The 27,096-nt window shown below is 42.0% G+C and overlaps 1 protein-coding gene and 1 long non-coding RNA gene across 3 annotated transcripts in view; one reads left to right on the top strand and one right to left on the bottom strand.

Moving 5' to 3' along the window:
• LOC115660659 overlaps positions 1–27,096 on the bottom strand; it is a 79,313-nt gene that overhangs the window by 859 nt on the left and 51,358 nt on the right. The window lies entirely within an intron of this gene.
• LOC115660653 (protein BEAN1-like) overlaps positions 1–27,096 on the top strand; it is a 110,484-nt gene that overhangs the window by 35,759 nt on the left and 47,629 nt on the right. The window lies entirely within an intron of this gene.

The raw sequence follows: 27,096 nt of genomic DNA, 5'->3' as shown, positions 1-27,096 counted from the left end.
CTGCTCCCACAAGCCTGTCCAAAGTGCTGCTCTCCTAGCTCAGGAGACTAACCTTCCCCTCTGGAAGCTTAGGAGAGACTGCTTGGTGCCATTCTGGGCAGCCTTTATATATGGCCCAGCTGAGCCCTGATTGGCTGTCTCCAATCACAGCCCTTTCCTGATTGGCTACCGGCCTGAACAGCCTCTCTGGCCTACTCTAGCCCCCTCTCACATGGGGGTGGGGCAGTTGCCCCACCACAGGGACACAAAGGTTTCCTGGAAAACCTGCATTCAGATTTGCCTTAGGTCATGACTGAAATTTTTTATGTGGTTTCAGTTGAGTCTCATGTGGAAGAGTTCTGGTAAGGTAGTGATATGGACACAGAGAAATGTTCAGAACTGCTAGTCTCTGCTTCAGAGAGAAAGCAGTAGTTAAAAAGCAAGGTAGGATAAGATATGGACCACCTTGAAAAAAAACTGTGTGTGAGAGACTAGCCAATGCTAGCACTGGTCATGATCATGAGCAATAGCAATTCATCAGAACTAGTAAATACAGATTATAATTGAAAAACATGAATCTATCTCAAAGGGAAGCAAAATCCTGGATCAAACATTCCCTGCCTGTTCTGCTGCTTGCAGAATGGAGGGGAAGGGAACAAAGGTGCATATGTACTGAGTGGCATGTGTAAGCAGTGTAAATAAACTAGACATCCAGAAGCTCTCATTGTTCAACTGACTATTGGGCACTTTTAAAAATCTGACCACTTCATTTAAGCACCTAAATAGAAACTGAGCTCTTTTGAAAATCTGGGTGCAGAAGACTTCTGAAAATCTAGCCTTTTGCATTTACTGTGAACAAACAGCCATTCTAGGGATTTTTTCATAAGGGAGAAATGTCAGAACTGTTTGTAGTAATCAGCTATGTTATCAAGATTTTTGTGTGTCACTAAAATGTAAATTATTGCACTGACTCAGGGCAGCAAGACTGCAAAAGGAGACAAAACTTTCTTATTTGCACTTAGCAGGGGAAGACAAATATTGTTCTCTCTCTTCCTCTTCGGCTGAAATTGTTGGCTCAGTGGCCGGAGCACTAGGATGCATTTCTGCTTCTTGGGACTAATGGGTTAGTGCCAACGGGATGAAATTCGCATCATAAACTTGTTAGTGAGCTAGTTGTTTTGGATTAGTAAAGTTTACATTGCTCCAGAAAATTCTAATTCTGGATAGGAAGGGGTTTATGGATGGAAGTACGCAAAAGGAGGTAGTCAATGAAAAACAAAGGGTGGACTCATTACTCTAATAAAAGAAAGGAAGGTTAGTTGCTGAGCCCAATTCCCACAAGTAGAACCTTGCAACTCTGCAGCTGTCCGTAGACCATTTTTGTGGATCGCAGATCAGATGCAGATAAAAAAATTGTATTCACGCAGGGCTCTACACACAAGTTTTGGCTGGGCTCCAGACGTTTTCTCTCCAAACTAGGATTGCTGACAAGAGCATATGCAAAGTACTCATCTCTTTTTGCAAACACACTACAGAACTTGAAAGCTAAAGGAAAGGATATAAGGCTGATCTGGTGATGGAAATGAATAAATTAGAGAAGCAGGTTAAAACCCCTTTACCTCTGCAGTCTGGGAAAAGACGTCATTGGGATAAAACAAAACTAAAAAAAAATCTAAGAAATGTTAGCTGGTGTTCACAGGTTTTGGGGAATATAAACCACAGTAAGAAAAAAAATCAGAACAGATATTGTATTTCATGACAAACTAAAACTACTACAGAGGTTATTGTGGACGAAATAAAACACTAACAGTCCCTAATGAAAAACAATGAAAATATCGGGGGCAGGGGAAGGAATCCTTGTCTACATTATAAATGTGTTCTTTTCAGTTTTAATTCTGTTTTCCTTTTTTAATACAACCCATGTAATATTAATAAAAAATGTCTTTGCTTAAGGAAACAGATACAGTGTTGATAATTCAAAAGATGAGGAAATGTGCAGCAGAAAAATAAATGTATGCAGAAGCAATAAATTGCAGCATAACATAAAGGAGAGCATCAGGCAGCAATGGTGCAGTGTAGCAGAATATCAATTGTGCAATTTTCTTTGGAATCACAAGACAAATAGATGATTGCAAGGAGTTAGGAGTTGTTTCTGTCGTGTTTGTTGTTTTAGAAAAGTCATTTTTATTTGAAACAAAACGATAACCTCACCCTGACCTATCCGAATTCACTGGCTTGTTGGCTTACCAACTCAGTAGGTCAACAGAACCATTTGTTTTCAGGAGACTGCAGTGCAGTTAGCACATTGGTGGTCTTTTCAGCAACCACAAAATAAAGTACATGACTGACAGCATTTTGCCAGGCTGGTTCTACTAGAGGTCAACATGGGATTCCATGACTCAACAAGCCAAACAGAGTCACTGTCTGAGGCGCATGTACATTTGGTTTATTTTCTGCTTGCAGGAAGGATTTTTGTTTTGTATTGATACTATCATAATGGTTTGATGTGCATAAAATCACTGTGTGATAACTGGTAGCACTAATACCATGCTCTCACACAGACGAGCCCACAGGGAGGGTACAGATAGGCCCGTAGGCATGGACTTCCTCTCTATCCAACCTCCCCTCTGCCCCAGGCCTGCCTCCACTCCACCCCTTCCTCCAAGCCCCTGCTCCTGCCCCCCCTCTTCCTGCCCCTGCTCCATCCCCACCCCTTCCCCCAAGGACCCACTTCTGCCCTGCCTTTTCCCACCCCCACTCTTCCCCAGGCCTCACACCCACTTCACCCCTTCTCCCAAGCCCCCTCCCCCACTCCACACCCCATCCCTTGAACACCTGATCCAGGCATGCAGGAGGCACTGGGAGGGAGGAGGCGAGTTTGGCTGCTGGTGGGTACTAAGCACCCACTAATTTTTTTCCGTGGAGCACCCACAGAGTTGGCGCTTATGGTTAGGCCTTGAACTCTAAGTTGCTGATGCATTATCTAGTCAAGGGAAGGGGGTAGGGTTGGCAGTATTGTGTAGGAGATGGGCTTCCAACCATAGGGATATCCCATGATTCATTGCAAAATCCAGGAAGGGACATGTCCTCCTCATCTTTAGCTGTTTGACTCCACTTCCCTTGAGACAGTCCTTATTCTGCAGCATGGGGTTTTGGCACCATGGAGCAGGGCTCCACAGAATTTCTCTCATACCCGAGCCACACCCAGCCAGCTACATCCACCTCTAAACAGAGGATCCACAAAGTTCATGTCAGGGCATATTCACCGAGAGGGGCTACTGTAGGATCAAAGATATGAGGGGGAGGGAATGCTGTTTTGATTCTGCTTTCTTCTAGACTCATCCCATCTGTGTTTTGTCTTAGAGAAGCTTTAGTTTCTACAGTGTTGAAGAAACAAAGAACAAAACAGAATATTTATTGAACAGCATCTTCTTCTACCACTTCACATCCACATGTCAGTCTTGTCTCAACATGCAGCTTGCAATGAGAAAGCCTTGCTCTGACAGAGCTGGCTGCATTAGAAATGGGAATTGCTCTTTATTAAAGGATGGCAAGTTAAAGTTAAGATGAAGGGTGGGGTGAAGCAATCCAGCTTCCAATCCATCTTCATTTGGGAACACAGTACAGCAACTAGTTGTGATAATATATGCACATAAACATGTATTTGCAGGAGGCAGAGCAGGGTTTGATGCATTTATGTTAAATTAGCTTGAATATTATATAGTAATTAATAATAATAAGGGCCAAAATACAGTAATTAAGGAGTAAACCTGAGTGTGAAAGAGTCATAGGGTATAAGATTGAGCCAACAGAGGCATCCCTTGTAAATGCCATCAAAATTTTCAAGTGAATATTCTGCCATTCAAGGTTCCTGGGCACTGAAAAACTCTGCATATCCACAGCGCAGGCCTCCCTCATGGCCCCACATACTTCAAGGGCATGGTTGCAGTAGGTAACTGCCTCTAAGCATAAGAGAGTAGTTAATTCTCTCGACCCAGTCAGCCTTTGACAACTGTGCTGAGACACCCACTCAATACTATGGTGTTCTTTGTGGTGTGGATGTTCTTTCCCTTGGGATCTGCTGTGAACTTCCTCACCTCTGTGGACTGGTGTGGCGTGGTGGAAGATTCTGCCTACTTCCAATCCCAGCAGGAGAGCATAGAGACAGCAGCACCAAGGCTCCCTTGAATGCAAGGGCTGCTGTTGTGCCAGACCTTTATGCAGGCCTAACAAGTTGAGGGGAAGGCTCATTGCATACCTGTACAAGGGGTAGGCCTACTCTGGCCCAAAGAGAAGGATGGGCTGTGGTGCAATTTACTAAATTTAAATGGGAAACAAATACAAACCACAAGTGAATATTCAACCATTCATCATTCATTAGCTCCTTCCTTCACGCACTAATTCATTTGCTCTCATAGTAATGTTCTGTGTCAGTGAGTATTCTTGAATTGAAAAGACACTGCTCATTGACTCAAGAGCACCACTTAATAAACATATAATTTCTATTTATGACACTAAATTTAGCAGGAATAGGAGCCGTTATAAATAACCTGGCTGTTTATAAATGCTATGAGATGTTCATGAAAAATGAAAGCAGCAGAAACAAACACAGAAGGAAATGTCACAAATGATTGTATATGGACAGCTGCCACGTTCCATTTATGCTGAGTAGAAATACGATGAGACAGTCATGTCACCATGTTAAGTGGGGAGGTGTGGGGATAGCCTACCCACCCCTTAGGAAGAAAGTGTGTTTGGAGCACTCCTGTTCTGAGAGATGCCCCTTCTTGCACTAAGACTCAGATGGTCTCAGTCACAATGTTATAGATTCATAGACTCTAGGACTGGAAGGGACCTCGAGAGGTCATCGACTCCAGTCCCCTGCCCTCATGGCAGGACCAAATACTGTCTAAACCATCCCTGATAGACATTTATCTAACCTACTCTTAAATATCTCCAGAGATGGAGATTCCACAACCTCCCTAGGCAGTTTATTCCTATGTTTAACCACCCTGACAGGAACTTTTTCCTAATGTCCAACCTAAACCTCCCCTGCTGCAGTTTAAGCCCATTGCTTCCTGTTCTATCCTTAGAGGCTAAGATAAACAAGTTTTCTCCCTCCTCTTTATGACACCCTTTTAGATACCTGAAAACTGCTATTATGTCCCCTCTCAGTCTTCTCTTTTCCAAACCAAACAAACCCAATTCTTTAGCCTTCCTTCATAGGTCATGTTCTCTAGACCTTTAATCATTCTTGTTGCTCTTCTCTGGACCCTCTCCAATTTCTCCAAATCTTTCTTGAAATGCGGTGCTCAGAACTGAACACAATACTCCAGCTGAGACCTGACCAGCGCAGAGTAGAGCGGAAGAATCACATTTGCTTTTTTTGCAATGGCATCACACTGTTAACTCATGTTTAGCTGTTTATATACCAGAAAACACAGGATCTTCTGGTCATTCACTTCTGATTGACAGGATCTGAACCTGTCTCTCCCTTGTCAGCATCTCCAAGAAAAGAGGTTCTGTAGTCAGACTCTGCTAGAATATGGTAAGTAATTCAGATTCCCAGAGTGCTTTGGAAGAGAAATTGGAATCTATCCCAGTTAAAGTTAGTAATTCATAATAAAGTTTGTCTAGATGAAAACATATCAAGGCCTGATATATGCATAATCATGTGTATATTTTTTGGGATGTCTCTGCTGCTGGAAAATATTAATCCTTTGTAGATCACCTAGACACCAAGCATCATCCAAAGTATTCATTTAGCTGTTGGTCTGGACAATGCCAGCTAAATCAACACATACACACTGGCCCCCTCGTAGGGCCATATTCAGCAGTCATGTGGATTGTGGTATAAGTCACATGTTGGTAAGTGGGCATAAGTGAATGTAGCATGCATGTAAAAAGGTGGCAATTACATTAACGGGTCAGGAGGCAGGAAGGAAAAGCATTCAAGGTCTAAAATCAAACAGGACTAATATATGTCTTCCTGCTGCTTGAGTCAGGGTGAGATTAAAGAATCCGGGGACCTAGACACACATCAAATGGGGCCCTATGGCACTGCCCTCCTCCTTGGCCCCGCTGTTCCCTTAGCTGGCAGTGACCTGGCCTTCTACACAAGCCTACCACAACCCAGTAGTGTTTCTTTTTTAGGCATAGAGAGTTTGTATTTAACAACTCTTTTTAAAAAAAGAAAAAAAAAATTAAAGGACCATAACACAGCCAGAGCCTCGTGCTGACTACAGCTCCTTGCCATCCAGATCACCCTGGCTTCCGAAATGGAGCATGACTTTTGTATGATCTCTGCAGCCACATCATTACACAACAATGACAGCTGCTCTATACACCCCTACGTAATTAAACTTAAACATCTGTCTTTGTGAAAGCTCTGGCTGAGCATGCTACAAGTCACCACACTTGGTCTCTTCTTCACAGTAGTACTGCACCTTGTTCTGGAATTGGCATATTGTTGCACGCCAAAATGTGTGGTGCTAGTTCTGGCAGCTTAAATGGTCACCATCTCATACTGGAGAGTCTCCTTCTGTACAGCTGGAGTCTGTCTGGTGGATGATCTCTAATCCCTCTGTTCCTTCTGAAACAACAGGAATACATTCAAGATGTTGTTCCTTTTCTTTCTGCTACCATCTGATCCCCTTTATGAGATGGAGAAAATTTTTCTCTCTCCGAATTGTCTTCATGCCACGCTGCTTCCAAATTTGTTTTGTCTACTTCAGGCTGAAATTCAGAAGTTTATTTTCAGTCTCTGTTTTGGCCTCAGTGCAGCTGAATTTACTGGAATCTGGGCAGCCATTAGCCATACTCTGCCTAGCTAGCAGTGCTACAATCATCTCTCCCCATCTACCAGGGCTCTGATAATTGGTCCATAGAAATAACATCCATTTCCCCATCAGTGAAGCCAAAACTGGATTTCTTCACTACATTTTAGACCTGGTTGGAAACTTTCTGATGGAACGTTCTTTCATGGGAAAATGCTGATTTGTCAAAATGAAACTTTTTTTGAAATGTATGAATTTCAACAACATTTTGTCTAAAAAGAAAAACTGAAATAAGTGTTCTGATAAGGTCGAAACGTTCCATTTCAGCTTTTTTTGGAACAGGATGTTATGGTTTTCCATTTGAAGCCACGTTTGTGTTATAATAAAAGTGAGTAAAAAAAATCAAAATTGGAATGAAACATTTTGATTTTATTTAACAGCATGTTTTGATCGACCTAAAATGATTTTTTTTTCAGAATTTTGTTATATGGACAATTTCAAATTTTTTTGGTTGCGTTCCATTTCAGATTGGGAAAAAAAATTGAATTCACAGATTTTCCCATGAAACAAAACCTTTGGGTTCCCACTGAACTCTACTGTGTTTACTGTTGCCTGCATTGTCCTGAAAAATGGTTGCACTTGAGGGAGACTGTCCAAATGCTGGCTGATCTATGTGCATATTCACATCCACACCTCCTGCACAGCTATCTGGGCTATCTGTTGCAAGGTTCTGATGCATTTCTTATGCTGCCTAATTGCCTCGTGTTTTTCCCCTCCATCCTTCATATTCCACTGCACAATAACCTCATGAATGGTTTCTTGACTCTTTTCCTTATTTAAAGCCTAAACCTGAAATTTTGCCTGTTCCACTGCTTTGCAAGTTGTATGGCTTTTTCTGAAGTCAGCACACAATCTCTTAGCAAATGCTCACTTACCTTCCTGTCTCTTCAGACCACCACCAGTCTGTCTGTAATCAGAGACTCCTACAGGGCCTGTCAGAGTTAGAGGGTGAGCTGCACTTTAGATCCGACAGGTGACAGGCCTAGCTTCCTGCACTTCTCTCAAGGGTAGAACCCCATGGTGTAACCACTCAAGGAAGGGTCTTTGAGTGACAGAGCCCATTTCCCAACCAAGTTAACACAATAAGTCCCACAGTATCTGACACCTGTAAACCCACTTTCTCTGAGAGCCTGAGACCCACAGCTGATTAAAAGAACTAAAAAGAAAGTTCTTCAAACCAAAGCATTATTTATTCATTCACCCCAAATTACATAGGCAGAGACAAAAAAAAAATCAATAGGGGCCTGTACGCATACCTAAACTTTAATCTTTCCATGCAAACTTTACTAAGTTCTATTCAGTGCAGTTTCCTCCATCTCTGGGCTGGGAGACATAGACTACTGCTGCAGCATGATCTCTGTGTCCCTCTCTGTAGACTCCCCTCCAGCTGCTGGCTGCGCAACTCCCATCCCTTCCTGTCTAGGCTAGGATCTTTGATCCTAGACTTGGCCTGGGCAGAATAAACCTTGTAAGCCTAGTTGGAGCCAGGCTGGAGGAATTATCCATTGTTTCCCCAAAAGCCTTTGGTATTCTCTCTGATACTTTGCCATAGTTTCATTGCTTCTTTGTTTCCTCCTTACAGCCCCCTTTGGTATTATCCTGCCTGATTGCACTAAGTTAAATCAAACAGGGAAACTGAGGAGCACATGACATTTATTAAATAATACAGAGATGTCCCTCATTCACCACAGGACCAAAACTGCAACAGACTGGCTGTTGAAGTTCATGTCTATACCATATCCTTCAATACTTTCATGTGCCTTTTGCGCTCTTATGTGGAAGAGAAATCCTTCAAAGGTTCTTTCTGTCTAGGCACACGCTAAGCTTCAAACTATGCTAGAATGCTATCAAAATCCATTGTGTCTGTGGGTGAGCTGGAAACTATAATACTAAGGCCACAGCACAGCTTCTGCTGTCTGCATCCACTATAATCCTAGACAACAAGAAAGGATACCACAATTCCTCCACATTGCCCCCAATTCTTAATTCCTGTGATAGTTTCAAGCCTTTTGACCTGGCTGGCTGAGTAAGTGCAGTTCAGGTATCTGGCGTTGCTGTGAAAACTCCTCCTGGATACTCTCAAATCTGTGCACTGCTGGTTCCCTGTGATGTTGTTTTGGCCGACATAGCACTGTCCACACCTGCACTTTTGTCGGTGAAACTTACATTGGTCGGGGGTGTGTGTTTTTTTCCACAACCCTGACCGACAAAAGTGGTAGTGTAGACAAAGCCTTACACAACAACAATTGCTCCACACAGTCACTGGTCTTAAAGAAGTGGGGCCTTCTCCCTCCCCAGGCCATCTTTCCTTGTCTTGTGGTAGCTTGAATCTGATGGCAGAGCCATGATGGGGTGGTGGCAGCGAGAGCTCCCCATGAAGAGCTCCCTGCTAACATCACATTGGCAGCTCCTGACAAGAACAACAGGTTTCGGCATTAATACCTCATTGGAATGAATAGGTGGCTTACCCGTCCCAGAGCTTTTGTTTCAGGTTGTCTGCAGATGACTCAGCATTCCGGTTATTTTTTTTTCTAGGTTTCCTTCACAAGCATGCAGATTAGAATGTAATTTTTTTTATAATGAAAACAGATTCTGATGTCATCATCATGAGATTTCAGGACTGGGGCTCCAGACATGGGCTGATAGGCTCTAGGGTGACCAGACAGCAAATGTAAAAAATCGGGACAGGGGTTGTGGGTAATAGGAGCCTATATAAGAAAAAGACCCAAAAATCGGGACTGTCCCTATAAAATTGGGATATCTGGTCATCCTAATAGGCTCTATGTGTTATTCCTTATTCAAAGCCTGGCTGCTTTTCCCACTGCAGTGCCTGTTGGTGTGTACATGATCCCATTTTACCCTAATTTACTGATGTGTAACTCGGGCTATGGCCACGTCCAGACTAGGTATTAAAATCGATTTTAGATACGCAACTTCAGCTACGAGAATAACATAGCTGAAGTCGAATTTCTAAAATCGAGGTACTCACCAGTCTGGACGGCGCTGCATCGATGTCCGCAGCTCTCCGTGTCGATTCCGGAACTCCGTTCGGATTGATGGAGTTCCGGAATCGATGTAAGCGCGCTCGGGGATCGATACACCGCGTCCAGACTAGACGCGATATATCGATCCCCGAGCAATCGATTTTAACCCGCCGATGCCGCGGGTTAGTCTGGACGAGGGCTATGTCTACTCTATGGACTTTACGGCACTCCTGCGTAACCTCTCCTGCCAACATAGCACTGTCCACACCAGCACTTTTGCCAGTGAAACTTATATGGGTTGAGGGGGGGGATTTTTTCACACCCCTGACTGACAAAAGTTTTACTGACAAAAGTGATAGTGTAGACAAAGTCTTGCATTCACATCACCTCTAAATTTTAGCCTAGAGCAGAGGCAGTCCCGGCACGGAGGAAAACAGCCACATTTACTTTCCATCATTATGGACACAACTGTACTATTTATGCATAAACCACAGTGAAGGGGATGGGTTGGAGTTGACAGTCCTAGGAGTGTGTGGGGAAGCAGAATACCTCCCAGGGCTCCTGGGCCCACAGAGAACATCCTTTTTGTGGGATGCATTATGCTCTACCTTGTGGCTCGCACATGGGGAAAGAGCCATGACCTGTCCTTTTGCCTGCCCCCCTTGGGCTGCCGTGTACCCCAAGTGAATAGGGAGAAAGTAGCCCTTGCATTCCCAGAGTAAATAGATTGCAATTCTGCCTGGTACTTATGCAGGCTAGGCTAGGGGATAGGAAGGTCCCTTCTCTCAAAACCACACACCTTTGTATAGCCCAAGTAAAATCTGGCCTTTAAGAATTAATTTTCAGGTCAGTTCCTAGCTTCCTTAGCTGGATGCTGAGAATTAGAGTATATGTTCCCCACCCAGCTTAGCACTGCAGTTCTATCAGGGGTTGCCTTGCAAAAGGCAAGGCAGTTCATTAAAAAAAGAATACTCTTTGGAGCAACATTTAGGACTTTCTTTGTATGTTCTTAGAATGATAATGAACAGCTGGAAAAACAAATAAAATGCTGAGCCAGATTAAAGCAGAAGGACTGTCTGCCCTTTATTAAGAACTCCCACCATCAGTCTCCTAGCTATACTGCAGTTTTACTGCCAAGAAGAACAACAAAATACAACATGGTAGGAAAATTAGAAGTAATATTACCTCAAATACTGTAAACATCTATTGAAATTTAATCTTGAGGCATTTATGACAGGACTTTTAAATAAGCTTTAAACTGTTTCTGTCACTATGAAAGACAAGCTGCATGGGAAAATACAAACGTAATAAAAACGGAGAAGTCTCAAACTTTTATCTAGTCTCTACTTGGGTTAGACAATCGATTATAAACAATACAACAAAACAGACATTTTTTATAAAACTCAAACTCCTAAGGGTTGTCTTTGCTTACCAAATGTTGGCACCATTGGGAATTATACTCTTTGGTTCAGAGACATTAATAAGCAGTCTGTTGCATGCCTGAATCATTTATGTAATGCTGCTTTTGTATGAAGTGTAATATTATTGATCTACATCATGATTGCACTAAGATGATAAAATCTGAAAGCTACTGAAGATGCAGATTTGCCACTCCTCACACACACACACACACACACACACACACACACACACACACACACACACACTTTTTAATGTTATATTTAATGAGCATTTTCATTAAAAGACAAAGTGAAAAATAAGATGATGGTAGTGGTCACTTACAACATAACACCTGCGCCACCCAACCTCCCCCCAAACACGCAGACCTTAGTATTTCAAATAATGTTTCCCCATTCTGAAAAATAAGAAAAGCTATTGAATGGCTTACTCCTTTCACCTTTACTCATATTGAGTTGCACCTTTCTTCAACAGGCCCAATGAAATCACAATTCAGAGCATGTATAGGGATCAGACTCTTACCCAGAAGCATTAAAGCCTGATTCTTATACCAATTTTACATTGTTGTATATCCGTTTACTTAAGGAGGGTGGTCTTGATGCAAGTACATGAAATGAGACTCAGGCCCTAAGTCAGAAAACGTATGAGATGTAAATATTACAGAGAAGGTAACAGTACATGAAGCAACATAAGTGGGGAAAAAAGAACAAATTGTTTAGTTTTCAATAATTATCATAAGAATTTGAAGTCACCCTCAATCTCTCTGTAGTTAAAAAGAGTATAATTCACTATAGTGTAGTGTAGACTAAGAACCTCAAAATGGTAACTTCTGTCACGTATGATTCCCCCTCCTACAAAGCTGCTTGGAAAGCCAAAAGTGCTTAGCCCCCATTGATGTCAACAACATTCCACTCCTTTTGATCTTTATAAATAGTTCACATTTCACTAAACCCAGTCACAAAATACATTTTAGAGAGAGTTAGATATCAAGAGACCTGAAGCACTATTCATTATATCATGAATTTGCCTCCACAGAGGACATGACTATGTCTGGTACGACAATTGAATCATTCATGCCTCCAACTCCCATCACTAGGTTTCAGCCTCTGTGGCAGTAACATCCAACCCAAATTATATTACATCGTCTGGGGAGAACTGATGTCCTTGCCTGGCAAGTCTGCTAGAGTCAGTGGACAGTGATCCCTGCCATCTGACATGGATATTTTGTAACCCTGACCCATGTCAGGTGATACAGTTATTACATGGTCAGAGTCTCCGTGGCCGATTGTTGACTTCACTGACTGCTAAGGAGACAAACACCCCATTCTACCAATTCCAACCTGTAGAAAAACACACAGGCTTGCAGATAACAGATTGTGCTTTATTTCCTGTGCTTTATTTCCTGACCCTCATCACTTGACATGGTATTATAGAAGTATTATTATTATAGAAGAGAAGGAGAGAATGTTTTTCAAAGCCAGCATCTATTGAATTTCTTTTGCATACACTACATTTTTAGAACCAATGAAATAACGAATTTAGATATTAAATCCTCATTATTGGTAACTGAAATTCCACAGTTCTATGAATTTTTTATTTACTCATCATACTTTACATGTGGCATCAATACTCAATAAACATATAGGGAAAATGTGTTAACAGCACAGAGAACTCCAGTCACTCTTTATTCTATCCCACTGACATTTATAAGCTAGCAACCATCCTTTGAGAAAGCCCCAAACAGCCAAGAATCTGATGCAAAGCTTAAATACAAACCCAATAACGTTTTCAATAACAAAGTTAATCGGTACATATAATAATTTAATTTAAAAAGAAAAATCAGTAAAAATTCCCGTCTAGATTCAAGGAGTACAGGGTAAGGGCCAGCCTACGGCAATTCTGCTGTCTTAGTGGGGTGGCACCAGAGTTGAATCTGGGCTTAAATAACTTATATTTTGACAGAGAAAATAAAAACCTTCTTAATTTCTCTTCAGGCGTAAGTGGCACACTGGCCTTTAATACATATGCTGCTCTTCTCTCTGTTCCCCTTATTTCTCCATGTGTGGTTTATTTTACCACATGTTGCATAAAGACTGTTGCATTATATAAAAACTGTTTGTACTAAAGCTGGAGTAGTCTTCAGGGAGAGCCCAAAAGGATCTATTTAAGCAGAAAGGTTTTATAGTCTTAACTATTGTAGGAATCACTAAAAGCTGTCACATTCCCCACAATGAACATAGGCTATCATATGGAAGCTTTTAAGGACGCTTCAAACAGGTCTCCTCTTAGGCTACGTCTTCACTACCCGCCATGTCGGCGGGTAGCAATCGATTGCTCGGGGATCGATATATGCATCTCATCTAGACGCGATATATTGATCCCCGAATGCGCTTATATCAATTCCGGAACTCTACCAACCCGAATGGAGTTGAGGAGTCGACATGGGGAGCTGCGGACATCGATCCCACGCCATGAGGACGATGAGTAATTTGATCTTAGATACTTCGACTTCAGCTACGTTATTCACGTAGCTGAAGTTGCGTATCTGAGATCGATTTCCCCCCATAGTGTAGACCAGCCCTTAGTTTGGTCTTCCCAAAAAAAAAAAAAAAAAAAAAAAAAGTTTATTTAGCTCTTTTCAGTAACTAAGAGCTTTGAAGTACTCCAGTGTACACAGTCTTTTAACTGAAGCCTTTTCATTTTTAGGGCTACAAATATATCCTCAGGCTTCTATTTTATTTCTGTATCCCAGAGTTTTAAACTTTCTATTGCATCCAGATATTATGCTGCGAGACTTAACTATTCCCCTGTATCCTGCAATCTTCCTCATTCTTGTATTCATTTGTATCCCCTGCAGTTTCAAAGGTCTGAACTGGATTCAGTCATGCAACTCCCATTAAAGTCAAGAAAAGTCAATGGAAGTCATGTGGCAAAACCCCGTGCACCTCTTTTAACTGGGGTATATGTCCTTTGCACTGTACATTCCTGTTTATAAATGTTGTTCTTCCTCACCTCAGTACCAAATATACCTATCTGTTCAATTGCGTAAGTCAACTGTCTGTGCATATTCCTGATCCATCCTATTACTCCTGATCCAGATCAAAGTTTGCTTTCTTCTAAGTTAGTGTTGTACAATAATTAATAAAATTAGATAACAACAACTATAAAACTAAATCCTAATCCTTGAGGCTTTTATGCCATCACCATGCATAATTCAGTGTTTAGATTGCTAAATTGTCATTCCCCAACCTACTTTTATCCACTTTAGCAGCTATTCCCCTAGATCTAACTTGAACCTTGCAGATTAGTCTTGTGTGCGGAACTGTTTCAATGGCTTTTGGAAGTCCAGGTAAATTATGTTCACATTTGAACACCCCTGTCAATTCTCTAACTTCCATCTGGCTTGTTAGTTTAGCATGATGTTCATTTTGAGAGTCCAGGCTCTCTTTGGTCAGTTCTGTATACATGTTCCTTCATCGCAGCAGCTCTCAGTCTTGGAGCTACAGGCTCAAAATAGATCTGGGGAGTAGTGGGTAGGTTGGAGAGTTACAGCCAAAATTGTCTCATACCCAAACAATTGGAGACATGCAGGGAGAAAAATTGTTCTTTCCTCCTCTTGCAGCTGTCCAATCCTCACTGTTGTTTCTTGCCTCCTCCTCTCCTTTTATTTTTTCCCCCATAGTAATATAGCTCCTGCCATATCCCAGTCCCGGCTCTGGTGTCATTAATCCAAAGTAACTGGTCTGTTTATTTGGATATGTAAAAGCAGCAAAGAATCCTGTGGCACCTTATAGACTAACAGACGTTTTGGAGCATGAGCTTTCGTGGGTGAATACCCACTTCCTCAGATGCATGTGAGGAACATGCATCTGAGGAAGTGGGTATTCACCCACGAAAGCTCATGCTCCAAAACGTCTGTTAGTCTATAAGGTGCCACAGGATTCTTTGCTGCTTTTACAGATCCAGACTAACACGGCTACCCTCTGATACTTTATTTGGATAGTTACTATGTATGTATGTGAGAGAGAGAGACTGGCAGGCAGGCAGACAGACAGGCCCTCCCTTATTCTTTTGAAATTGCATTTAACATTGGGGGTTCACTCTGTTTCTAATGACTATTTGTAGCTCTCAGAGATAGGCCATCCATCTTTGCTACGTTTCGCATGGAGCTCTGGGATGGAGCCCTCTTGGCTCTGCTGCCTTAGCAAACTTCAGAAATGCAGCAAGGTCAATGATGTGACCATGCACCAACAAATAATTTGTGCTATACAAGCACTTAGACCAAAAATGCACCTTTTCTATATAGCCTGTTAGCCAAAGCTTGTATGTTATAGATTATTTGCTGGTCCTGTTAAAGCAGTCATATCCTCTACTTTGATTCCCTTTTCTTAAGGACTAATATTACAAGTACTTTTGTGTATCAGTCATTAACCTTAGCTTCTTTATTAGAAATCATACACCTAGGGTGCTATCAGCTCCTCTATTTTTGTGGAGAGGAGATGCTGGGGAATAGAAAAGAGCAGTGTCATCTCTGCTGCAGCATCCTTTTGCCTCATAACCATGAAAAACCTGCTCTGTACAAGGACCACATGGAGAGTGGGAAGTTGTGCTGGGGGCAGGAGGAAGAGGGGCTGTTTGCAGTGTCCTCCACTCCAGGTGCATTAGCCACTTGGATGTCCCCAAACAAATTAATGCTACTCAGAGTGTATGTGTGAGTGAGCGCAGGTATGGGGTGCCAGACAAGGCAAGGAGAGCCAACTGTGCTAGACTGGGGTTCCCATACTATCCCTTTCATGGCAACCTTAGTCCTCTCATGCTGTCTTCCATTCTCACCACAGAAAGAAAGATCTAAGAGAAATGCCACAAAGTCAAACTCACAGAAGTATGCTGAGCCCTGTGTCTCCATCTGCACATATTTCTGCAAGAGGGTTCAATATGATTTCTAATTTGCTTGTAATTTAGTGTAATGATGAACGCTAAGAGAACTACTGATTTGGATAAACTATCCACAATACTAAAATTGTTTTAAAATTTCAAGAAACGTAGGTTTAGCCACAAAGGAAGAGCATTTTTGCCTCCCTTTACTTGTTTCAGTTACTAAAACAACATGCTACTCATAGACTCATAGACTCTAGGACTGGAAGGGACCTCGAGAGGTCATCGAGTCCAGTCCCCTGCCCTCATGGCAGGACCAAATACTGTCTAGACCATCCCTAATAGACATTTATCTAACCTACTCTTAAATATCTCCAGAGATGGAGATTCCACACCTTCCCTAGGCAATCTATTCCAGTGTTTAACTACCCTGACAATTAGGAACTTTTTCCTAATGTCCAACCTAAATCTCCCTTGCTGCAGTTTAAGCCCATTGCTTCTTGTTCTATCATTGGAGGCTAAGGTGAACAAGTTTTCTCCCTCCTCCTGATGACACCCTTTTAGATACCTGAAAACTGCTATCATGTCCCCTCTCAGCCTTCTCTTTTCCAAACTAAACAAACCCAATTCCTTCAGCCTTCCTTCATAGGTCATGTTCTCAAGACCTTTAATCATTCTTGTTGCTCTTCTCTGGACCCTCTCCAATTTCTCCACATCTTTCTTGAAATGTGGAGCCCAGAACTGGACACAATACTCCAGTTGAGGCCTAACCAGCGCAGAGTAAAGCGGAAGAATGACTTCTCGTGTCTTGTTTACAACACACCTGTTAATGCATCCCAGAATCACGTTTGCTTTTTTTGCAGCAGTATCACACTGTTGACTCATATTAAGCTTGTGGTCTACTATGACCCCTAGATCTCTTTCTGCCATACTCCTTCCTAGACAGTCTCTTACAGTTTTCTCTACCATGAGAAATAGCTTGCCAAGATCCTAATACAGCAATTGGTTGAAAAATTAAAAGGTGAACAAATAGGGCCTCAATTTAAAAATAAAATGCTGTTGTTTACATAAGAAGATGAATGAAGTTGCTTATCTAATTTGCAGATGTTTGCATGGGCCAATCCAGTGTGTTAATGCAAAAATGCCACTTTTTCATCAAACTAGGTATTTGCACACACAGAGTTAATCTGTTACAGCATTGGTAATCATGTAAATAAATTAGGCATGTATCTGCACACACAGTTTTACGTGCGCAATTGTATGCATACAGTTTTGAAAATCAATTCTGTAACACAACCTATCAGCATCCTTGCCATTTAGAATATTGTGGCACTGTATCATCTGCCTCTCTGCAATTTATGTTTGTAAATAATTGTGAAACTTAAAGATGAACAGATAATAAAAACACTGCATAATGATAATTTGCTTGAACATTCAAGTATTGATTGCTCCTACCAGGATCACTAGCTGGTGAATAATGGAAGCTTTTTCAGATATTATGAAGGCAGTGTGAAAGAAATTACAGAGAGCACATCTTTGACTGATGATATCTATTTCATATGAACTGGAGTAGTAAAAATGCCATATTATGCCAGATTCATCAGAGGAAATGGGGCCATAACTAATGTAGTCAGCAATCATTGTGGCAAGTATCATCAATTAATGTATTATGCGTCCTTTGTCACTTTGTTTCAGCCACAGTAACTTTCTAGGCTTGGTTGGTATTTGTTTCTGTTTTGTAAATGAGTTTCTGGATAATCTAACACTTGACAAAGTAGAACTTTAGGAATAAACATACATTCATTAGAGAGATACCCTAATCTTCCTTAACAGATTTTGTTTATCCTGTACTAACACAAAAGATGAATGGAGACAAAGATCTTATTTTGAGCCCAATCTTGTAATGTGTTAAATCAGTAGGAGCAGAGAATTGCTCAGCACCTCAAGTAAGTTTTCAGTGCCTTGCAAGATCAGATTTATTGTCAGCAAAGTCACTATCTGTACCCATCATGGATATACTGCCTTTCTTGACCCTGCCCTTAAATCTGGTGTTTTATGAGATAGCCTCTGGGTTGGCTGAATCTTTGAACTCATCCCCAGAAGAGGATGTTTGTATCGGAAAGAATGAGATATTAAATAAAAAAATACTAATCTACAGAATCCACCCAAAAATGAGAAATGTTCTTTATTTCTTGCATTCTATGCCATATCAGTGCATTAATGAACATAGATAAGATTTAAAGTTATATTCCTTGACCCATGTCATATCCAGTTGGACCCCAGAAAAGCCAGTTTTAAAAAGACACTGTAATAAATCTCTATACAAAGCATAAATATTTATGCATGTGTGCTCAGTCCTATGCTATGTGGTGAACAACTGATAACATTTGATAGCACAGATCTCCAAATGATGCCAGACATCAGGCTATCTGAGAGCCGACAGAAGGTCAAACAGAACTGTATATCTGCATCGTATTCACTAGGGGACAGATGATGATACCCTTATTCACAGTAAGCAGTAAAATTATTCTGAATGCATTTCTAGTCATTTCAATGAGACAGCCTATGGAAGAAAGCAGGGGCTCTCGTGACCCCATGTTAGAGTAGAAAGAAATTTTAGGAGTAGCCATCAAGCAAGGGAGAGTGTTTGTGACCCCCTGAAACTGTTTGTGACACCCCAAGTTAAGAGTGAGTGGTGTAAGAAACCATCTGACATGAATAAAGAATTTATAACCTGTTCCTCAAAGAGGTTTTAATGTTTTGTTCCAAGTTAAGGACTGTGTTTGGAGTGCCTTTAATAAAAACTGGCAATTACATCACCAACTATCCATTCAAGAAGGCATTTTCCTACACAGCTGGATTTACAATGTACTGCAGAGTTCATGGATTTGTAAATTCTGATAAATACCTGTTTGGCCTCCACATCTATGTAATGCTGCGTATACCACATCTGCTTGAAGGCCATAGAATGGTTGTGAGTTTATATGCTACTACTTTGTTCCTCTCTCTTTTAAGCAGAGCCAGAAAGTGCTGCTGGTTTCTTAATTAAAATGGTGCTTAATGTGTTTTTTTTCCTGGAGATACTGTGCAGTGTTTCAGTGCCCATTATGATACGGTGAGTTCATGCTGCCAGTAAAGTGAAGCTGCTTTTAGTAAAAGCGAGTGGACTATTTTTATTCAGTTGAACAATCAAACCAGTCATTACAGTGCTCTCACATGTAACCCTTTTGTAGTTGAAGATTTGGAAGTGCACATTCTCCTAAGCATTCATTTGGCTCGTGTTCTGGAATATGCATGTGCCCTAAGGCACAGATCCTGGATTCCTAAACTGGGGCCTAGTAAATAGACTTTATACAGGAGATCTATAGATAATTTTATGGCAGAAGGATCAATTATAGCCCCTAGACTCAGCTCTTGTTTCTGGGTTTTGATTAATGGATCTTGGTAGTGGCTATATACCTTCCAACAACCAATCCTGTCTACCCTGCCAGAAAGGCAACCACCCTACAGAACTGCATTTCCACTGCATTTAGGGTTTTCTATGGCTCCAGTGCTCCTGGAAGGATGATTTCTTAAGACCATAAATACGTGATATGCTAAGCAGTGGATTTCCCAATCTCCTGCAAGGAGTCACAGGGAGATCAGCGTCACAAAAAGTTGCCACCAGCATCGCTGAGAGAATAGACCCCATTGTATTTTGTTGAGGTGTAGAGTGACCATATTTCCCAAAGAGAAAACAGGACATAGCACAGAACTGGCCTGAACTGCTTGCTCAAGCCCTGCCTCCCGCACTGCACGAGGCTGGCATCACTGCTCGCCCCCTGCATGTTCCTCCACACCCCCCTTTTTAACAAAAGTGCACATTTTCCCATTTGCTCTTGCCAACTGATGAAGTTAGGACAGCCAGGATAGGGCTTCAAAAAAAGGGACTGTCCTGGTCAAAACAGGACGTATGGTCACCCTTCTGAGATGGAGAGTACTGCAGGCATACTGAATTTTATTTTTACCTTTTACTCCTGAGGCTTTGCACCAGTCTCATCGATGGTATCAGCAGGAATGAGTGCCCATCAAGGAGCAGCATTAGCTTGTTAACAACTCACACACTATATTTCTAGCATGTCACATAAAAACAGTGTCTATTTCTCAGCTATAATTGTATTTAGCTGGTGATAGTTTAATGGAATTTTTAAAATATAAGGGAGTTGACACTCCAGGGACCACATTTTTCACCTGCTTCTAATTTAGGAATGTATCTGTGAAGCCTGAACTTATTTGTGTATAAAAAGTTGAGTTGTTCTGCACACACCAAGCCAAGCTGTACATGCAAATATCCATTTACCTATGTGCATACATGTGTGTGCACGCTTCATGTACAAATTTAGAGACCATCTTGACCCAGCTGTAAATCTGGTTCAACAGGAATTGCCCTGTGTTACAGGACTCCTTAGAAAGAGGCTATGTTTAGTTAATTTGAATAGGTGTACTTTATTGTTCAAGATAAGTGGATCTGTTGACCCCTTTATGAATGTAAGAGTGTAAATCTTATCTTCCAGCACTTACCAGTAGATAAAATGTATCATTAAGACAGATAAGGGGGAAAAATTGAAGAGCGCGTTCAGCAATTTCTTTTCTAAGCCATTTTTAAATTAATGTGTTAATCTGTGATTGTGGAAGTCCTTGCTGTTAAAAACTGAGGATGGAAATCAAATTTGCCTTAATGTACCTTAAGGAAAGCCAGGGCGGAAGTAACCAACTTCTGTTACAAAACTGTTTAATGTAGCTCAGTCCAAATGTACTTGTCCAGGGACTTGAAAGTAACTAGAGCAAGGCCATTCTCCCTATTAGCTTAGAGGTCAGCTTGACACCCTTATCAAGAAACAGACACTCTGGGTTGGCTCCTATCCCCATAGTCTGCTCCCTCTGCAACTCTCTGACAGTCTGAAAAACCCTTAGCATTCCCCCCCAGTGTGGAGAAGTCCTCAATGGACTATACCACTACCAGTCTGTCGCAGCCCTCAGTGTGTAGAGGATATGTTAAGGGAACATTGTGGAAAGAGAAGGGATGCAAACCAGACATGCCAAACCCATAGAGGGGAAAAAAAAACAACACAGAAATTGGGCTTGTTTTTGGCTTAATTGGCTTGTGAGTTACTTGTTGCTAGTTTTTGGCTTGTTGCTTGTTGGGGGGTTTTTTGGACCTGCTCCCAGCAAGCAGGGGCAAGAGGGGGAGAGAGTCAGGGGTGCACAGCAGACCTACCACATAGTCTCAGACTGCATGCCGGGGGGGGGGTTGGGGGGAGAAAGAGAAAGGGAAATCTAGTCATAGAGTGTTGGGGTTCATAGAGATTGGCTTGTTTTGAAATGGGATTAGCTTGATTTTTGGCTTATTGTGAAAGTCGGGGTGCTTATTTACCACATGAAAGTTGGCAGTTCTGATGCAGACATAGCATGTTGTGCTTGGATATCTCCACCTGGCAGACAGCTCCATGGGAGCTGCTACCATTTGGCATGCTGCATTAATCTCCCACATGATGCCTTAATCTCCACTATGTCCAATATAAAATCTGTCTAAGAACCAATGAGGTATAGCAATTCACTGCCACACCCTGTGGTATCCCCCCTACTCCCAAGACTAAGTACAATAGAGGGTCTGGACCTTTGATACAAATGGTGTTTTACGATTAGGTGTCTACTAATCATACAGAATTGCAGTGTTGCCAACTCCCATCTCTGATATTTGGCATTTTTCTTAAATCCCCAGGTCCTGGAGGCATACAAGAATCTCAGCTTTTATTAAAAAAAAAAAAATAATAAAAAAAATAAAAATCTAGCCCTTATGGTTTCAGAAAAAAAAGTTAAGAAGTGTGACTCAGGTGCCCCCTAAAAGTTCAAAAACCAGAAGGTAAATAAAAAGAAGCCAAAGTGTATTTTTGAAACCTCATCATTTTTAAGTCTGTCTCATGATTTTGGGGCATCTGATATGATTTTTGAACTCTTGGTGTTGGCAATACTGGAATCATCATGGCGAAAATTATACTATAATCTGCACTCAGTGCTAGGAATCATGAATTTAAAAATGTGAACTGCAAAAATCTAACAAAGGTCAGTTCCTTATTCATTCAAGGTCATTGGGGAAACTTTCAGGGACGCATGCAAAATACAAAGCATACTACACAGAGCAGGGGTGGGCAAACTACAGCCTGCAGGCCGCATCCAGTCTGCCAGCCAGCCATTTTAAGCTGGCCCTCAAGCTCCCGCTGGGGAGTGGGGTCTGGGGCTTGCCCCACTAAAGCGCTGCAGCCACGGCACAGGGTCAGGGCTGCTCCACGCAGCTCCCGGAAGCTGCAGCATGGCCACCTCTGGCTCCTACATGCTCCAGTAGCCCCCTCCAGTGCTCCAATGGGAGCTGCATGAGCAGTGCCTGTTGACAGGGGAGCATGTAGAGCCCCCTGGCTACACCTCCGCTTAGGAGCTGGAGAAGGGACATGCCACAGTCTCCAGGAGCCACTTGAGGTAAGTGCTGCCTGCAAACTGCACCCCTGAGCCTCTCCCCACAGCCCAACCCCCTGCCCCAGCCCTGATCCCCCTCCTGCCCTCCAAACCCCTCAATCCCAGCTCGCAGTACTCTCCTACTCCCCCAAACTCCCTAGCCCCACCTTCACCCCAGAGCCCACACCCCCAGCCGGAGGCCTCAGGCCCACCCCCTACCCCAGCGCCTACTCCCACATCCTGAACTCATTTCTGGCCCCACCCCAGAGCCCGCACCCCCTCCGACCCCAACCCCCATTTTGTGAGCATTCATGGCCCGCCATACAATTTCTATTCCCAGATGTGACCCTGGGGCCAAAAAGTTTGCCCACCCCTGACACAGAGGGTCACGGTTGGCCTACATTAATGAGTTCCCCACAGTTAAACCCGGGACTATCTTTACCTGAATAATATTTTATCCTTCTATTCAGGAATCTCCAAGCACTTTTTAGGTGTTCATTAACCTCTGACACCCTAGGGAATAGTTTGGTTTTATTAGCCCCATTTTCCACAGGAAATAACTGAGATAAAGAGGTGTTATGTGACTTGCCCAAAGGTTTTCTGTTAGTGTGGGAGCTGGGGGCATACAAGCCAGACCATCTCATAGACTCATAGGTCAGAAGGGACTAATCTGATCATCTAGTCTGACCTCCTGCACAAGGCAGGCCACAGAACCCCACCCATCCAATTTTATAACAACCCCTATCCCAGGATCGAGTTATATCTGAACACTGGCTCAAAACCCAAAAAGGTCCTTCTTCCCTAGGTGAAATATTGTTGAATTACTTGCATATGTATGAAATGACTACCATGTGGTACCATTAGATCAAAAACTGACCTTTAACATTAGACTAAACCATAAACGTGTCTCTTTGATGTGCATAACACCAGGGAGAAGGGTAGAGAGCTGCATGCTATTTTTCTCTCTTTGTTGCTGCAAGCAGTATCATTTAAACACCTCTTATTTATGTCTTCTCGTTAGATCCATCCCTGCACTGCATGTTAATTTCTTTTTCATTAAACAAGGGCCTGTTTTGTTCAAAATGCCCTGTAGGGTTGCAATGTTCGGAAAATATTCTGTATTTCATTTCAGATTTTGTCAAGTGTGCTATGTGAGCACAGCTATAACAGGAGTTCAAATACATATGGAACGTCATTCATTATGAAAGGATTATACATCTTTTGTCTGTCCAAATGTAATTAACTTCTCTTAGACAAAAATATTTAAATAGGACCAAATCTAAGAAACAACGTGCTCACAAGGGAAGCTTCTATTTGCAGGCTTACTCTGTATTTTGCTTGATGGTCTCCATTATATTCTCTCACTCTAGTTGAGCAGCAGTGATGTCAGACCTGATCAGTACACATTGCCATTTCCTATTGCTTTTATAAAATGGCATAACTAAAAAACAATCCTGTTCTAGGTTCCACCTAACCTGGTTCAGGGAGAAGTTTACAACCAGACCAGACTGGGGTCCAGCACAGTTAGCAGGCTGCCAATGCACTCTCCTCAGGGCATTCACAAAGTCAGTCAGTCTTTCACCCATCCGTGCACAAGTCCCCTCTTCAGCCATCATCACTTCCCATTTTGTGTCTCCCACCGGGAGAGTAAATCACAGACACTTCTCTGCAAACTGGACTCTCAGCAGATTTTGTGCCAGTGGGGATCTCTGCAGTTGTCAACATAAATCCTACAGTGAAACCGGCTTTAGATGGGAACACACACACTATATGTACGTACAATTTAGGAATTTCATTATTTTAAGAAATCTCTTTACTGTTCCTATAATACTGGATATTCCATGCCTACATCCCACTATTCATTGAGTTTGAGGCAGACTGAGCTTGTAAGATTAGCCCTGTGCAATAGCAAGTATCTGTGCCATCCCAAGAGAAACAATTCTTGTCCCAGCCTTCCCCTTGCTCCCAGGAGGAAACAGCTTGCTGCAGCTTACTTCCTTTATGAACTAGCTCAGCTCTGCTGGCCAGCGCATTCAGGGAAGAGGTGGAGCTAATGCTCTGCCCACTCCTAGGTCCCAGTCCAACAATCCTCTCATGGGTGCATGTATTGCATGCATAGAACTTGCTTCTCCTCTTCCTTTCCTGTCAAAAATCGCACAATGGGAAGAGCCCTAGAACAAGTGTGAAGTCAGGTTACTCTCCTGCAAGGCCACATGAAGGCTACTTACCATCTAACCCTAAATTCAGTTGAAATCAAGCTGTTCTATTGTTACCAAGAAGGATGTACAGTAATTCAACAAATAAAAATCATGAGCCAGGACAACTGGCCCTCAACATCACCCCTTTCCCTAGTGGTGCACAAAGGCCTGTGGATACAGAAGTTAAATGGTCAAATATTATAAAGGATTCTTGGAGAGTGAGGGGAGAAGCCACAGAGGGATTCAGACAGGGCAGGGGATGTCACTCTGAAGTGAGACTCTGTAACTGAGAAGAACTTGTCCCGTGCTCCATTCAAGGAGTTATTTTTGCCTCACATGCTAAGTGTATGTGGAATGATATTTTGCTCTTGGTAAGTCCAGCATTCCTGTTCACGATACAGAACACTTTAAGGGCAAATTTCTTTCCAGTCCTGAAATTATTCACAGTCATCATCATTTCAATTTCTGCAGGAGACCTTAAAGTGTCCTTAAGTTTTGGTGACTACAACTAAGAGTGGATGATGGCAAACCCATGTGAGTTTCAGTATTACTGAAATTCCTGCAGCTCTCTCAACAAAAGTCAAGGTACTAATGATACAAAAGCTGAATGAATGAAATAAATTCCTAAGTTTTCATAGCATTAGGAGAAGGCTGGCCTAGTCTACTCCTGTTTTATGCTAGGTATGCAGTCGGATGTTGGCCTGGCTCTCTCATGCTTGTGAGGTACTAAATGGTGGGACCATTAACTGTCATACTGTTGATTTACTGCTCTCTGTCACCAATAATAATGACTCACATGACAGTACATAGTTTCAAAAGTCATTTTAATCAGAGCATAAGTTTCAAGTCTCAGAGCTGGGAATAAAGATTCACTATCGTGAGAGAGAAAAATGTGTAGATTCAGCCACTTGCTAATGAGCTGCTGTCTTCTCTTAGCTGCTTACACAATCAACTAGCATAATATTTCTACTGTTACTACATTTTCTCTTAAGTAGTAAGGAACTAAAAGGTAGAAATGTCAATCATATCTTCATGATTTCCCCCTCATTGCTTGTCACCCTTAAACACCAGGGGGTTGGGAGTAATGAGGAGGTGAGACTTTTCCTGTATGAGGGGAAGGCAGAAGGCAGCAGCAACCCAAGAGAAGCCCAGGGAAGAAATTGTGACTCAGTTGTCGTCATGTGGACACTCTCCCCTGGACACAGGCTTGAGGCCACCAAGCTCATTAAACATAGGCCACCAATAGTATTGTCGTGCTCATGATTTTATTGCAAGTCTTAACAATATGTGATGTTTTTCTAATAGCCACATTTTGTGGTATCATACTGATAGAGAAATTCAGCTTTTAATAAAATAAGTTTTCTACCCCTCATATTTGCAAAAAGAAGCTGAAAAATGTGAACCTAAATGTGTCTCAAACAGAAGGCAAGTAAAACAATCCAAAAATATTTTTAAAGCTCATCATTTTGAAGCCAAACATATGATTTTGGAGGGGGAGGCTAAACCCCTGGTTTTTCAATGCATGGGGCTGGCACTAATGCACTAGCAAGCCAACAGCTGGTAACTACTGGGCACTACTAGGGCTGGTTGGGAATTTTGAGACAATTTTTTTTTAAATGAAAAATGCAGTGTCTGCAAAATCAGAATTTTACATGCGAAAATTTAGATTTTGCAGAAATTTTTCAATAGGAATTGGGCTCCCTGGCTGGCCTACATTTTCCATGATACATCGCTGTCTGTCCTCTGGCTGAACCACCGTGCTGCATCAGATGTAGTCAAGCCACTGAGCCCAGCACACCAAGGAAAATGAGGGCATGAGGCACCTGAACTACAGTGCCCACGAGGCACCACAGCAACAGAGAAACACAATTCAATGTTGAATCAAGATGAAATTAAATGTTTCAACATTAAAAAAAAAATCAACATTTTTCCAGAACTTTCCATCCCCTCCAAAACCCCCTATGCTATTTTGATTTTTGGGGGGCTGAATCAGGATGAAAACAAAATGTCAAAATAGCAATTTCCCATAGGATAGAGATTCCAATTTTTGACGAGCTCTGGGCTGGATTTAATCTGGTGATGCTAATTTAATTTAACTGGTTAACAGACTGATATTACATAACATTTTACCTATTTCTAAGCCCTAATATGGTTTATGGAAAGAAAAAAATAGTAGGCTCAAGTCCTGTTTATAAAACTGCATTAGCTCAAAGTTGTTTGAGTAGGAGAAAAGGGAGAAAAATATATTTTCACCATAAGGTGAGCTGCTTTACCTCCAGAGTGATTTGTTTGACTATAGTGGTATTTATCATGTTA

Source organism: Gopherus evgoodei, chromosome 12 (genome assembly GCF_007399415.2).
Source record: "Gopherus evgoodei ecotype Sinaloan lineage chromosome 12, rGopEvg1_v1.p, whole genome shotgun sequence".
NCBI classification, from domain to species: domain Eukaryota; kingdom Metazoa; phylum Chordata; order Testudines; family Testudinidae; genus Gopherus; species Gopherus evgoodei.
Note: the sequence above shows the minus strand (reverse complement) of the source record. Positions and strands in the feature narration are given on the sequence as shown.